The sequence below is a fragment of the Mirounga angustirostris genome, unplaced genomic scaffold (genome assembly GCF_029215605.1).
Source record: "Mirounga angustirostris isolate CCGP_5_RB_7025 unplaced genomic scaffold, mMirAng1.0.hap1 SCAF_2, whole genome shotgun sequence".
Classification (NCBI taxonomy): domain Eukaryota; kingdom Metazoa; phylum Chordata; class Mammalia; order Carnivora; family Phocidae; genus Mirounga; species Mirounga angustirostris.
Window position 1 is genome coordinate 13,344,938 of NW_026991710.1, and position 15,264 is coordinate 13,360,201.

Sequence of the window (15,264 nt, forward strand, 5' to 3'; positions counted from 1 at the left end):
CATGAAGAACAGAACTCTAGAAAATAGTCTTCACCCCCTACTTTAGTTTTAAATTAACCAGAGAGTTAAGCCAATCTCGGGAACGTAATCTTCCAAAATGCACCAGGCTTGCAAATCTCTTCAACATTCAGTTTAAGGGGTCAATCTCACTACTCACTTCATTTTCTTTTTGCTGATGTGGCTGGTCTCCCCGGAGAGATATTGGACAAACCAAAGGATGACACAGAAACCTGAAGCCAGGTGAAACCCAGAGAGACATCTAAACAAAGGTCATGAAGCCAGACCTGAGACAGATAGGTAACTTCTTGTCCACAGCCACAGCCCCAGAGGAAGCAGCAAACTCAGGCTGTTGAAAGAAGAAGTGTGAAGAGAAAACCATGACAGATGGAGAAGGTAGTAGAAAGTGGCTCTTATGAACATTCTCCATTATCCAGTGATGCAGCACCTACCCCTGGAGCTTGGTGCCATGTTAGGACTTGGCAGGCCTCCATGTTGAAGGAGGCCATCGAGCTACCCACCCCACGGGAAGAGGCCAAGAGCAGCACGAGGGGTTCTGGGAAGAAAAGATTCCAACCTGACCCAGAACAAAGCATGGAGCCAAGGCCAGGCCTGGGCACAAGTGGTAAGTTGTCTGGCAGTGAGAAGCCTGAAACCCCAAAACAGGGCTTTGCCCTACCCACCTCAGAAAGGGTTCTTTTGGTTTTGCTGGAAACAGAGACCCTGTTAAGCTATCTCAAAAAATAAAACATTTATTGTCAAGATGTACATTCAACAAAAGAGACTAGATCACAAAAGAAGCCAGTTTGTTGTCTCAAATTCAAGGTATCTCCAGTGCTGGGACTTTGCTGTTTGTTCTTTCCTTCTGTTTATGTCTTCTTGTTCCTCATCTCTGACAAACTCATTTGCTTTCTCTTTTTCCGAGTGACATTCCAAAAGGAGAAAATCTGGCTAGTGTCGCTAATTACCATTGCCCTTGGTTTTCAGGCCAGTCTTCATTATGGCTCAATGGCCAGCCTATGAATTGGCTGCCCTCAAGTCAAATAATTTACTACCAATCTAGTAAGCAGCAACTCTTTATTTAAGGAACTATGTAGAGGTCACTTGTGGGTGGGACTGATACCCTTCGAAGGTGGTGGTGAATAACAGGCACCATGGTGAACATGAATAGTGAACATCCATGTGACAAACAATAATTGAGAGAATATAATGGGCTAATACCTACTAAGCCCTCGACTTCCAGGAAGTTCCCATCTCTGTCCCTCAGGGTCCAATCCATGACAGCATCTACAAGGACAGAGATCCCACCTAGCATATCACAGGGAATTAATATCTTGGTCTTATGCATGACAAGAAGGGAACTGAAGGAGGAAGTAAATAGCAGGACCTAGAGAGACAGAGGGTTCTAAGAGAAGTCAGTTCCATGAATTGCTCTGGTTGGATTTTTGCCAGGGTTCTGGGTTGTCCTTGATGTACTCACTGGTATCATAGCCCGTGCACCCAAATGCATTCTTTCCTGTCTTTGTTCCAGCTGATGATGCCCCAAATCATGCCCATATCTATAGGTTCATTAGTTGGGAACCAGACAGACCTGGGGTCTATCTCTGGCTCAGGTGTGTGTCCTTGAGCAAGTCACTTAGCTTCTCTGGGCCTCAGTATCCTCATCTATAAAATTACACTAAGAAAACCTACCGCATACATTCCTTATACATGGACCACTATGTTTGGGAACACTCTTTCCATTGCTATTGGCATGTGATTGAACAGTATTTGACTCTTAAAAGCAGTTATCATTCCTTCTGGAATAGAGAATGGATGAGGACTTGGAAAGAAAGGAGGGGGGACTTCTGAGGCATTGCTTGCAGAGCAGAAGTGTGAAGGTAGAAGGGGAAAAGTATCAGGGTCTCTGAGGTCACGGGCTCCAGAGATAGTTTCTCACACAGCCATCCTGGAGACTGGCTGGTGCTCTGAGGGGAGACAATCAAGAGTTCTAACGTGAGAGTCCAGGCTAGCATTGACTTAGGGAATCCTTGGCTGATGTAGCTCTGATGGGGCGGAAAGGTCCTTTCCCACACACTGCTGAAGGGCTTTATCCAGCATTCTGTTACATTGCTGGGAACTCAGGAGCCCAGACACAACACTGTGGGGAGATTCCCCTTTCCTCCTCTAGATGCCCTATCACCAGATGGAATGGCCTGATGCCCAGAGCAGCACAGGTAATTCAGGAAGAAAGGCATGACACTTACAGGGCACACAATTGGGCATAAATCTGTTTTCAAGAGCAAGGCCATGTGACAGCTACAAAAGCAATGATAGGAGAAAGCAGGGGCCGAGAATGGGTTTATACGATTGTCAGGTTTCCCCTCCAAGGACCATTTTGGGGTAGGACAGGATCTTTTGGGCTACATAAGCCTTAAAGTTCTTGGATAATTCAGGATAGGAAACGAGGGGGTATTGGCCATTCTGCTAATCTGGAGATGTGGGTGCTGTAGAGAGTTTTAATCTGAAAAATCAAAGTGATATAATCCTTATGCAGCTCCCCCACTCCATAGGGAAAGAGGTCATTGTGTTAGGATTCTGAGGAAACTACAAGGACATAGGCCTGGAAGGGATGGTCCTATGGACTTTGTACACAGCTCTCCAGGGGTTGGAAGTCCACTCGGGGACTTTCACTGTATCAGGTCCACGTAGGGAGTGCCCAGTTATCCTGTTTCATTTGGGCTCATCACCCTAAAGTGGTCTAACCCAGATATCATCGTACTGTCAAAGAATCTAGAGACTGCATGGCTCAATAGCTGCCTGTGGGAGTTTGAAGTTCACATGCAGCTTTGCCAATAACAAGACACAACAGAGCATACTCAGAGCAGTGGGGCTGAGTGAGCTGTGAAGGAAAGACAGTTTCCATTCAGTCTGGAAGCTGATCAATTTCCCCACCTGTGCTAGTCTTACCTTGGTACCTACTCCATCACTTGTTGTATATCTGAAGGTTCATCTTCAAATCCTTTGCCCAAACTTAAGATATATGTGACAATATTCATTTGCAAGAAGGAAAATCATAATGAAGTTAAAGCTCAAATTCTGTTCTGCACACAGCTGTGCTATTAATTTTGGCATTTCGACTTTATTCATGAACCACTTAACTCCCCACACAGCAGGATGTTTTGGGTGACTATAATGAAATTCATATAAAAAAAAACAATTTAAATATCAGTCTAATTCATATAGATTAATTTTGTTCAAGTATAATTTAGGTTTTCTTGAATTTGCATTATGGAGTTATTATTTTTTTTTGTAAAATAAATTTTCCTTCTCACTCTTCCCTAGCTCTACAGGGAAATAGACAAGATATGGTCATCTGGAACTTCCATTACCATCAATGGAAAATTCTAGAAGCTATTATTTAATGAACTAGTTCCAAGTGAACGGGTTATTGAATAAAGGAGGAATTGCCTTTGGGGAGAGATTTTGGAATGTAAAGAGTTTAAATCTGAATTGGGAACATGAGTGAGGAAAACATGACACTAGAATGTTGAGCATGTTAGTGTTAGGTTGAGGTCAGCATGTCATTCATGACCCTACTGAACAAAGGATATGAAGAAAAAAAGAACTAGCATTCATTTTTATTTATTATGTGCCAGGCACTGCACGTGGTGTTTTGAATACATTGTTTTTTGGGGTTATGTTTATTTTTCTATTTTTTTTAAGATTTTATTTATTTGGCAGAGAGAGAGGGAGCACAAGCAGGGGGAGTGGCAGGCAGGGGGAGAAGCGGGCTCCTCACTGAGCAAGAAGCCCAATATGGGACTCGATCCCAGGATCCTGGGATCATGACCTGAGCTGAAAGCAGATGCTTAACCGACTGAGCCACCCAGGCATCCCTTGAGGTTATGTTTAAAGCTAACCTCTATGTTGCCTCACTTACCCTATTAAGCATAATAATAGTATTGGCATCATAGAATGGTAAGGTAATGTATGAGGCCAACCTTTGGTCAAGTGTTCATCTTTGTTTAATTGACTGTGGATTGGAATAGGTAGATAGGACAGAAACCCATTGGTAGAGACGCCACCATGTGCATAGGGAGTGAAGCGAAGGTATTTCTAGAGGAAAGAGAATTGTGGTGAGCTCACAGACTCTAAAAGTTGCCTTCTAGAGTAAATCTGACATGGCTCTCTAGTCCTTAGTTTCCTCCTCCATAAAATTGGGGTAATAATAAGACCTTCTTCTTAGGATCACTGTGAGGATGAAGTGAGAAATATAAAATATTTTAGAAAATGATTATGCATAACCAACTCTTTCCAGTCACACTTCAACCAGCTAACTCTTGCACTTCTTTCAGGTTCCACCTGAGCCACCACTTCTTTTAAAAATCTCTTAACTCCCAAACTCTAGATTAGTTTCCCCAATAGGTATGTTCCCTTTTGTTCCTATGTTCCTCATAGGAACCCCTATGTTCCCTTGTCATTACCCAACATGGTGCTTATCACACTCTACTATAATTGTTTGTTCAATTATCCACCTCTAGAATGAGTATCTGAGCACCTGGGCAAGGAATAAGTCCTACACACTATTTTATCCCCAGTGCCCAGAACAGTGCTTAGTTGACACTATGAACTTAATAAATATTTGTTTTATAAGTTGAACTCTCATTATTGTTCAACTCAATAACACTTGTTATTGTCATTTTATAAATGAGGAAACTGAATTTAGAAAAAGTTAAGTAACTTACTCTAGGTTACCCCTTGGGTAAATGGGAGGGAGCAAGATTTTTACCCGGGCTCGAGTCCAAAGACTCTGCTTTTCCCACTATGTCATGATGCCTCATTAGGCTAACATTTGTTGAGCATTTCTTTCTATGTGCTGGGTGTAACACTATACATTTCCATATTACCTCATTTAGACTCCACAACAATCTTTTGATGAAGGTGTATCAGTTTGTCATGTGAAGAAACTACGTCTTGAAAAGTTATATGCCCAAGGTCATGTGGCACAGCTAAGATCCAGCCTCCCCTACCCTACCCTTCCCTTCCCATCTGTCATCATGAGTTGGGTATCCAGCAAGCCCCAACAGCCAGGCCAGCAAACCCCAACAGTCAGATCCAATATGAAAGATCACGAGGCGTAAATGGATCAAACTTCTCCTGAAATGTTCTGACAGGCTTTGTTGAGCTCTGGATTTTGCCTTGCTTTCCTGTCTCCCAGCAGCAGTGCTGTGCTGTTCTGGTGAGCTATTTATAGACCACCTGAACTATGTTTCAGTATAGTTCACATGTGTCTGTTGCAAAGTATTGTGGGAGTAATTCCTGTTTCAATGGCCAGGGAAAATTCTGGGGGCAAAGGAAAATAAAATAACTGGGGGACAAAAATACACTGCTTAGAGTGTTTGAAATTTGTTTATAGATGCATTTTTCTCTTTCCTCTTTTTAATGTTTCTATCTAGTAACCAAATATTTATTAAAACCTTTGGCAAAGGGAATACCTTATTCAAATAATGCCCTTTAGGTGATATGCTATTTTATAAGTATTGCACAAACTTGCTTCCAACCCTCGTCTTTTCATGGTTAAAGGAAAGGAAGATTCAGCACCATATTTGAAAAACAATAAAGAAGTAGGAAGCATCTCCTCGGCAGTCGGTTCCTATTATGCCATCTGTCTTCTCTTCAGCTAGTAAGATGCAACTGGAAGTTGTAAAATAATTGTTGTTTGGGGAAACAACAATAACCATACTCACGTATATCAAAAACATCATTGGTTAGGAATGAAATAGTGGGGCGCCTGGGTGGCTCAGTCGGTTAAGCGTCCGATTCTTGCTTTTGGCTCAGGTCATGATCTTGAGGTTGTGCGATCCAGCCCTGCGTCAGGCTCGGTGCTCAGGGTGGAGTCTGCTTCAGGTTCTGTCTCCCTCTCCCTCTGCCCTTCCTCCTGCTCATGCTCTCTCTTTCTCTCTCAAATAAATAAATAAAATCTTAAAAAAAAAAAAAAAGGAAATAGTGACTCCAGCTCATCAATGCTGATCTGGTATAAAAGGCTAACCTAGAATCTAAACCATCATTTCTCTGGCATTATCAAGAATAAAATAAAAAAGGAATGACCAAATTCTGCCCTCAAATTGTCCCTCAAGAAGAAAAGACAGCCAAGATACACACCAAACTCTTAGAATGCCGTCACTCACTGACAACAGGGCAGAGGAAAGGATTCTAAAATAGGGTTAAGGAGACCTGGTGTCTTGGTCAGTTCAGGCTGCTATGACAAAGGGGCTTAAACAGTAGACAGGGATTTATCACAGTTCTGAAGTTTGGGGGTGTGAGATCAGGATGCCAGCATGGGCAGGTTCTGGTAAGAGCTCTCTCTCTGGCTTGCAGACAGCCGTCTTCCTCACAAGACATAGAGAGTAATTATATTTCTCCTATCTCTTCTTATAAGGACACTAATCCCATTCATGAGGGCTCCACCTTCATGACCTAATTAACTCCCAAAGGCCCCACTTCCAAATACCATCCCACTGGGGACTAGGCTTCAGTATGCGAATTGTGGAGGGACGCAAGAATTCAGTCCATGGCAGCAGGGTTCTAGAACCATCTTGGATGCCAACTTGCTCTGTCACACCCCTCTCTGGGCCACAATTTCCTCACCTGCAGATGACCTCTTTCTTCTCTTAGGGAATGTTGAAACTTGAATGCCAAGGGAAGATAACCAGTAGTAGGAACAGAAATGTGGATACTGAGGAAGAAAGGGCAAGGGCTTCTCAATGCATGCAGGGGGAGTCTTCAGGGCAAATGGGACTTAAGATGAGTGGAAAGTCACCACCCTGGGAAGGAAGACCAACATGTGAGGAGTATCCCTACAAAAAGCAAGGTACCTATCTGGAAGGAGAGCACCAGGAGGTGTAAGAGAGATCAGGGAGAATCAAAGAACTCCTTGGCTCCCTCCCATAATTCACCCTCTATAAAGTCTGCACATACATTTTTCTACCATCCAATAAGATTATATCACTTCCTTGCACAGAATCTTTCAATGACCACCTATTGCCCTCAATATTAAAACAAAACAAAACAAAACAAAAAAACCTACTACACTTCTTACACACAATACTTTAACCTTGATTTCAAGATTCAATAATCTCTGAAATCCAAAGTTTTTTCTTACATATTTGGCAGCGAAAGTTGATCTAAACTAACATAAGGCCCTTTATGTTCTTTCTTTCTTGGGTATGACTATTCAGTGTCAGAAATATTAATGGGATTGTCCCAGGGTGCTGCCTCAGGCCCTGCTGGGAGATATACAGTATAATTACTGTATTATATCCTAAAATCTGAAAAATTCTAACTCTAAAAGCACATCTGGCCCCAAGGTTTCTGGATCACAGGTGTGGATTTGTGTTTTCTTATCAAGATAAATATAGTCCCCAGTGGCTAAGCCCTTGCCATCCTCACCCTCTACAACCTCACACCCATCTATCTCCACCATGCTGTATTCCAGACATTTTGAGTCCCCCTCATCACCCTGTGCTACAGTTTTGCACCCCACTATGGCTTTACATGAACTTTCCCCGTGGCACAGAGGATCTCTAACTCACCTCTTCATCTAGACAAATATTCTGCACCTTGCAAAGCCCATTCCAAAGGCTCCTTCTTCTGTAAAGCCATCCCCAGCCTGCCCTAGTCCCTGTCCTCTCCTGTGTTCTGGACAGACTTAGCAACTAGCTCTTTTAGGTACTTAACCATATGCACATTATAGCATGGACCATGTTGATCATGACCATCAGTTTACAGGTCCAATGTTCCTCCTCTGGTCTGTAGGATGCTGAAGAGTAGGACTTCCTTACTGAGCTCTGACTGAGCACCTGGCAGAGCTCCTGGCACTAGGAAGCGCCTGGTGATTTGAGGTAGGCACTTTGTAAAGAGCAATCCACCAGTCTATCACGCCATGGAAAGATGCTTCAAGGTCATTCTGATGCAGGACAAATAAGGAGACTGAGAGGCAAAGGCAGAGCTCTCTTAACTTCCTTCCCAGAGCACAGGACTCCTCATTCTCCCGCATGTGCTCTGGTCCTGCCCCATCTGCCTCTCAGCCCATACCAGCTGTAGCAACTCCAGGACACAGAGCATTCTACCACACTCTCCCCAGAGCTGCAGAGGGGACACATTCCCCTCTCCATGCCCTCGCAAATAAAGACAAAGACCAAGTTGTCCTTCTGCCCAGGGGGCTGGGTATGCAAATGAGACCGTTCTTCAGGAGCAAGGATAGAAAATCATTTATGGCCACAGTTCTGAGATTCAAATATAGATGGGGTAAGCAATAATCACGAGAACAACAATGATACTGACCTAGAGCATCAAGCCTTGTGAAGGACTTTTACTTAGTTTTCTCATTTGAGTAAATGCTCACAAGAACCCTGTATGATAGATACTGTTATTGTGCTCAATTAATAGATGAGGACATGAAGTTTCAGGGAGAATAAGCATTAGCAGTAAAGACACAAAAGTTAACTGAAAAGAAGCTGGGGTTAAAAGTAGATTTACAGAGAAAACATTCAAATTTGAAGGAGAGAGTATTGGCCAAAACCATAAGCAAAAAAAAAAAAAAAAGGACTTAAATCTTAAATGTCAGAAAATATTGCCATACTGATGGCAGGATAGGGGTGTTATATTTCTACACATAGAAGGGTCTAGAGCTTTGATTCTAAGAAAGAGAATATGGGGCACCTGGCTGGCTTGTTGATACTCAGTAGATTATCCAACACTTGATCTGAGTATCCAATACTGAGTTCAAGTCCCACATTGGGTATGGAGCCTTCTTTAAAAAAAAGAAGAAAGAGAAAATGGTATAACTGCATTAAAACTGGCATTAGAAAAAAAAAAAAAAAGCTGGTTGAGGGCTCCATGGCACCACAGAGCTAAAGTTGATGAGACTTATGATTTCCTTGAGATTAAAAGCAATATACCACTACTACAGAAAATACAGAAAAACCAGAAAAAAATTGAAAAAAAAGGACATTCTTTAAAACCAGTCTAAAGTCTCATCATACAAAGTCAGCCCTCCCAGTTATTTACAATACAAATTTTTATTTTAAGGGATTTTTTAAAACATGGGTGTTATCTGTTAACTTTCTTCTCATCAGTGAATGAAAGTGATTATTTTACTACACCCTCATCAACATCAGATATTTTTATTTCATTTTAAATACCAGATAATTTAATGGGGAATCTTTGAAAGGAGAAAATAAGCCCTCACTATTGTTTTCATTTGCATTTATTTGGTTAGTCTTGGAAGTTAAAAAAAAAATGTTTGCAGTTATTTGCCAATATACTTCATATTTGCGTTTCGCCTATTTATATCCTTTCTCCATGTATTTACTGGGGTCCTGGTATTTGTGTTATTGAATCTATATGAGTTTTATATTTATTAAAAGAAGTTAGCCTTTGTCAAACTTCCTATAACATCATCTCTAGTTTTGTTGATTGCTTTTTAATCTTGGCGATTTTTTTTGATGTACAAAAGTTTTAAATTTTTATGTAGTCAGATCTATCAATCACATCCTTAGTGATTTATTCCATCAATTCTAAGCTTAGGAAACTCTCCCCCTCAGGAGGTTTGATAAATATTCACATCCATTTTCTTCCAGATTTTCTAACAGTTAAGGTTTTTAAATATTTAACTCTTTAATCCATCTGGAATTTATTTTGATGTTCCTAGTGAGGTAAGATATGTTCAAAATTATTCTAAAAAATAATAAAACACTTAACGCCTCACATGTTCAGCTGATATTAGCATAAACCTTGAAGGCCAAGTAGTACCAGCTTCAAAGGCTGCAAAATTCTTTTTTTTTTTTTTAAGATTTCATTTATTTATTTGATAGAGACACAGCGAGAGAGGGAACACAAACAGGGGGAGTGGGAGAGGGAGAAGCAGGCTTCCCACCAAGCAGGGAGCCCGATGTGGGGCTCGATCCCAGGACCCCAGGATCCTGACCTGAGCCGAAGGCAGACGCTTAACGACTGAGCCACCCAGGCGCCCCAAAGGCTGCAAAATTCTTAATAGAGTTTAGGACTTCCCCCCCTTAATAGTACAGCGTACAAAATACACACACTTGCCAGTCATTGCTCCAAGTGAGTTTATCAGCAAGCTGCACACCCAACATATGGTGTCTTTTTCATTATTAAGAAAAGTAAGTAATAAATAGGAACTGGGGCTCCCACCAATCATTAGCAAATCCTCCAAAGAAAATTAAGCACATATTGGAGTCTTGTCCCCAATGGACTTGTGCAATCTCTCTGACTGAATCATTTCACCAAAGAAAACTTTCCTTTCTTCCAATCACAGCCTCTCGTTAAAAGTACGCGGTGACTCATTCCAAAGAGCACATGCAGAAGAAACCAGAATACACGCATTTGATTTCTCTCCATGCTGGGGAAACATTCCTGCTTCTCCCTGCCTTCCAGCCCAAAGGCAGCCACGTCTGGAGCTGCACTGAAAAAGATTTGTGGCTTATTGTCCTGATGGATGCCAGAGTAATAGAATGGCTCTGTACTTTGTCCTGGAAAGGCAGGCCAACAAGGCATTGTGCTATTGATGGCTCGCATTATAATGGAGAAATATTAGGGGGATATTTCAATAGCCACCCAGAGGAGAAGCGGTGGCTATAAGCATGCCACAGACTGCTTCCAAGGAGAGTAAAAGGGACATAAAAAAAGGGGCAGGGCAGGGGTGGAAACATTCAGGGAGGAGAAAAAAGTCCACTCAGAGAATACAGGTTAAGGCAAATCCAGTTTGCTAGCCTGGTTCTCTAGAGAAGGGCCATAAGGATTCCTGGTATGTGAACCCCACAATTACAGCATTATTAATTTATGCAGCTCTGTAGACCACACATGGGACTTCATGGTAATTAAGTTACAGATAAAGTCAGGCTAGTTTCCCTCTGAACATAAACAGTTGTGTTCTGTTTTACAGGTGGATTTTTAACCAAAGAATAGTGTCTGGTAAACATATATTTGATGCTGAACCTGTCAGTAATATAATGTCTCAAAAAAAAAAAAAAGACCACCTAGCAATAGATTTAGCAGAGCAGTAGAATGATGGAGACTTAGCCAGTAAACCACTCCATGATAGAAGTGAGTAGGGAGGTTGGAGGCTAGTGGCTTGGTGAGTCTTTCCTATGAGACCTGCATTAGCAGTGTGTAAAGGCTTGAGCAGTCACTGCAGACAAGGATAAAATCCATGATCATGGTCACCTGGAATGATCAGAAAAGGATTAAACCCAGACATAACCCTTAAAAAGTGGCACACACTGAACCTAACCATTTTACCTCTAAGAATTCATTCTAAGTACATAATCATTATGATGGCTAAATTTTTGGGTGTCAACTTGACTGGACCACAGGGTGCCCAGATATTTGGTGAAATATTATTTCTGGGTGTGTCTGTGAGAGTGCTTCTGGATGAGATTAACATTTAAATTTGTAGACTAAGTAAAATAGACTACACTCCCCAGTGGGGGTGGGCCTTATCCAATCAGTTGAAGGCCTGGATAGAATTAAAGGCTAAGTAAGAAAGAATTCTTTCTCTCTGTCTGACTGTCTTTGAGCTGGGACATCAGTCTCCACCTGCCTTCAGACTAGAACACCTTTGGATCTCCTGGTTCTCAGGCCTTTAGACTGAGACTGGAATTATATCATTTGCTCTCCTAGGTCTTCAGCTTGCTACCTGCAGATCATGGACTTCCCAGCCTCCATAATCACATGAGAAAATTTCTTACCATAAATACACATATATCTCCTGTTGGTTCTGTTTCTCTAGAAACCAAGACTAATACAATAGTGGATGTGTGCAGAGATTTTGCTACAAAGATGTTCATCACAATATTATTTATAATAGCAAAATTGTGCAATCAACCACCCTTTTCACTCGACATTTTACTATGAACAAGTCTCCATTCTATAGATATATCTGTGGATCCTTATTTTAAATGACTACAGAGTCTTCCATTGACTAATACATCATAATTAGTTCAATCAATATATGCAAGGATTTGGGCGCCTGGGTGGCTCAGTTGGTTGGGCGACTGCCTTCGGCTCAGGTCATGATCCTGGAGTCCTGGGATCGAGTCCCGCATTGGACTCCCTGCTCAGCAGGGAGTCTGCTTCTCCCTCTATCCTCCCCCCTCTCATGCTCTCTCTCTCTCTGTCTCATTCTCTCTCTCAAATAAATAAATAAAATCTTTAATATATATATATATGCAAGGATTTAAGAATGATGTTAAATAAGCCCTTTATTATGTTCACTACATTGAAAAGAGTGTACTAAACAGACACCATAAATATTGTCTGTTTCACTTTTATTTTCTGCTTACTGAATCTCTCAGGAGTACCCTCTCCAGCAGTTCCAACAAAACTCATAACCTTATTTGCTTTTATTACCAATAAAATGCTTACTCACAAGGCATTTTTATTGTATCTAGACTGTCACTTAAAAGACCTATTTTTATGCCAGATTCTCTAATTCATGTCTCTGAGTAACTCACATATCAGATACATGTGAGAGGTATATTTCTCAAGGTTGTAAAATATATATATATGAAAATAAAGTCATGTAGACTATATGGGTACACCTCAAGAAAATGCTAAGACACTGTGTCAGTTGGTTACCTACTGCCTCATAACAAATTACCCTAAAATTTAGTGACTTAATGCAACAAACATTTATTATCTCATAATTTCTGTGGGTCAGGAATCAGCCACGGCTCAGCAAGGTTCTCTGGCTCTAATCTCTTACAAGGCTGCAATCAAGGTGTGGACCAGGTCTGTACTCATCTTAAAATTCAAGTGAGAGATCGATCCATTTTTAAGCTCATTCAAGACGTTGTTGACAAGAGTCAGTTCCTCATTAGTTGTTGCACTGAAACTTCCTTTAGTCCTTGTTTGACTTCTAGAGTGCAGCTCACAGCAAGGCAGCTGGTTTTACCAGAGTGAGAAAGTGGGCATGAGAGGGAGTACACATAAGACAGAAGTCACAGTTCTTCATAGGTAGTGTTGCCATATCAGCAAATAAAAATACATGACACCCAAAGCATTTATGGCTGTAAATGTGTACATTAGAATAGAGGAATGATCTCAGAACTAGAAAAAGAACAAATGAAATCCAAAGCTAGTAGAAGGAAAAAAATAACAAGGATTAGAGCAGAAATTAATGGAATAGAGAACAGAAAAACAAAAGAGAAGTCAACAGAACCAGTAGATGGGAGTTCTTTAAAAAATTAACAAAACTGACAAAACTTTAGCTAGATTAACTAAGAAAAACAAAGAGGAGACTCAAATCAGAAATGAAAGAGGGGACCTTTCAACCAATTTTATAGAAATAAAAAATTATAAGAGAATACCATGAACAATTGTGTACCAACAATTTTGATAACCCGATGAAATGGACAAAGTCATAGAAACACACAACCTACCAGACTGAATTATGAAGAAATAGAAAATCTGAACTAGTAAGGAAACTGAATTAGTAACCAAATACCTTCCAACAAAGAAAAGCCCAGGACCAGATGGCTTCACTGGTGAATTCTAGCCAAATATTTGAAGAAAAATTAACACCAATCCTCCTCAGTCTCTCCCAAAAAAATTGAAGAGGAGGGAATGCTTCCAAACTCACTCTACAAGGCCAACATTACCCCGATACCAAAGCCAAAGATAATACAAGAAGAAAAAAAACTATAGACCAATATCCCTGATGAATATTAACGTAAGATTGCTCAACAAAATACTAGCAAATACAATTCTACAGGCATTCAAAGGATTATACACCATGGCCAAATGGGATTTATTCCTGGAATGCAAGAATGGTTCAATGTATGAAAATCAATAAAGGAATACACCACATTAACAGTAAAAAGGGAAGGAAAAAAACCATATCACCATCTCAATTGATGCAGAAAAAGCATTTGACAAAATTCAACACCCTTTCATGATAAAAAAGAAAAAGCACTCAATAAACTAGGCACAGAAGGAAACTACCTCAACATTATAAAAGCCATATATGAAAACCCACAGCTAACATCACACTCAGTGGTAAAAACTTGTCCTCTAAAATCAGGAACAAGATAAGGAAGACCAATTTTGCCACATTTATTCAAGATACTACTGCAAGTTTTAGCCAGCACTGTTAAGCAAGAAAAATGAATACAAGACCTGCAAATTGGAAAGGAAGAAGTAAAACAGCCTCTGTTTGCAGACGACATGATCTTATACATGGAAAACCCTAAAGATTCCACAAAAAAATTGCTGGATACAAAGACAACACACAAAAACCAGTTGTGTTTCTATCCACTAACAATGGATGATCTGGAAAGGAAATTAAGAAAACTATTCCAAAAAAAAAAAAAAAAGAAAACTATTCCATTTACAATAGCATCAAAAAGAATAAAATTCCTAGGAATAAAATTAACCAATAGATCATCCAGTTAAAATTAAATTTCAGATAAACACTGAATAGTTTTTAGCTTAAGTGTGTCCCAAATATTGCATGGGAAATACTTATACTAAAAAATTATTCAACATTTATCTGAAATTTCTAATTTCTTCTATAAGAGGCAAAATTGTATAAAACCCTATTTTCATGTATAAGAATAAATTATTAGTAACTATAAGTTATTTAAGGGTTACAAAAACTTGTTTTTTATAAACTAGAAATGGCAACAGTTTTAATGTACTGAAAACTTGAATTTATTACTCTACCGTGCCATCTGGGTACAAAACTTACAAGTTCTTTCAGAGAACTTTCTTTCTCTGAAAGAACTTATGTAAATAATTGAAATTCCTGTAATTTGAAAGGACCAACTGTCTTCATCCATGGCGTATCAGCATTGTCTTAAATTGGTTATGGCTTTCAGTTCTTACTATCACTGACAGTTAAAATGATGAATTACTATAAGTTTAGGAATTCTAATATAGTTTGTTAAGGACTCTGGTAAACCCCAGATTGTATAGCAATACACATATCTCGAATATATTTGAGGACAGATGGGGATAGGAGAATTGAATGGAGGTGATCAAAAGGTACAAACTTCCAGTTACAAGATAAGTACCGCGAATATAATGCACAACGTGATGACTATAATTAACACAGCCGTATGGCGTATTTGAAGGTTGCTAAGAGAGCAAATCCTAAAAGTTCTCATCACAAGAAAAAGTACAAGTTTTCCTTTTTTAAAAAATCTATACGAGGTGATGGATGTTAGCTAAGCTTCTCATGGTAATCATTTCATGATATATGTA

The 15,264-nt window shown here is 40.1% G+C and overlaps 1 protein-coding gene across 1 annotated transcript in view; it reads right to left on the reverse strand.

Annotated features, from left to right (window-relative positions):
• LOC135362901 (uncharacterized) overlaps window positions 1-15,264 on the reverse strand; it is a 105,702-nt gene that overhangs the window by 55,518 nt on the left and 34,920 nt on the right. Inside the window, exon 5 of the mRNA XM_064581918.1 lies at window positions 5,727-5,960. The gene's annotated coding sequence lies outside the window, so the exon portion shown is untranslated. The remainder of the gene's footprint in view (window positions 1-5,726; window positions 5,961-15,264) is intronic.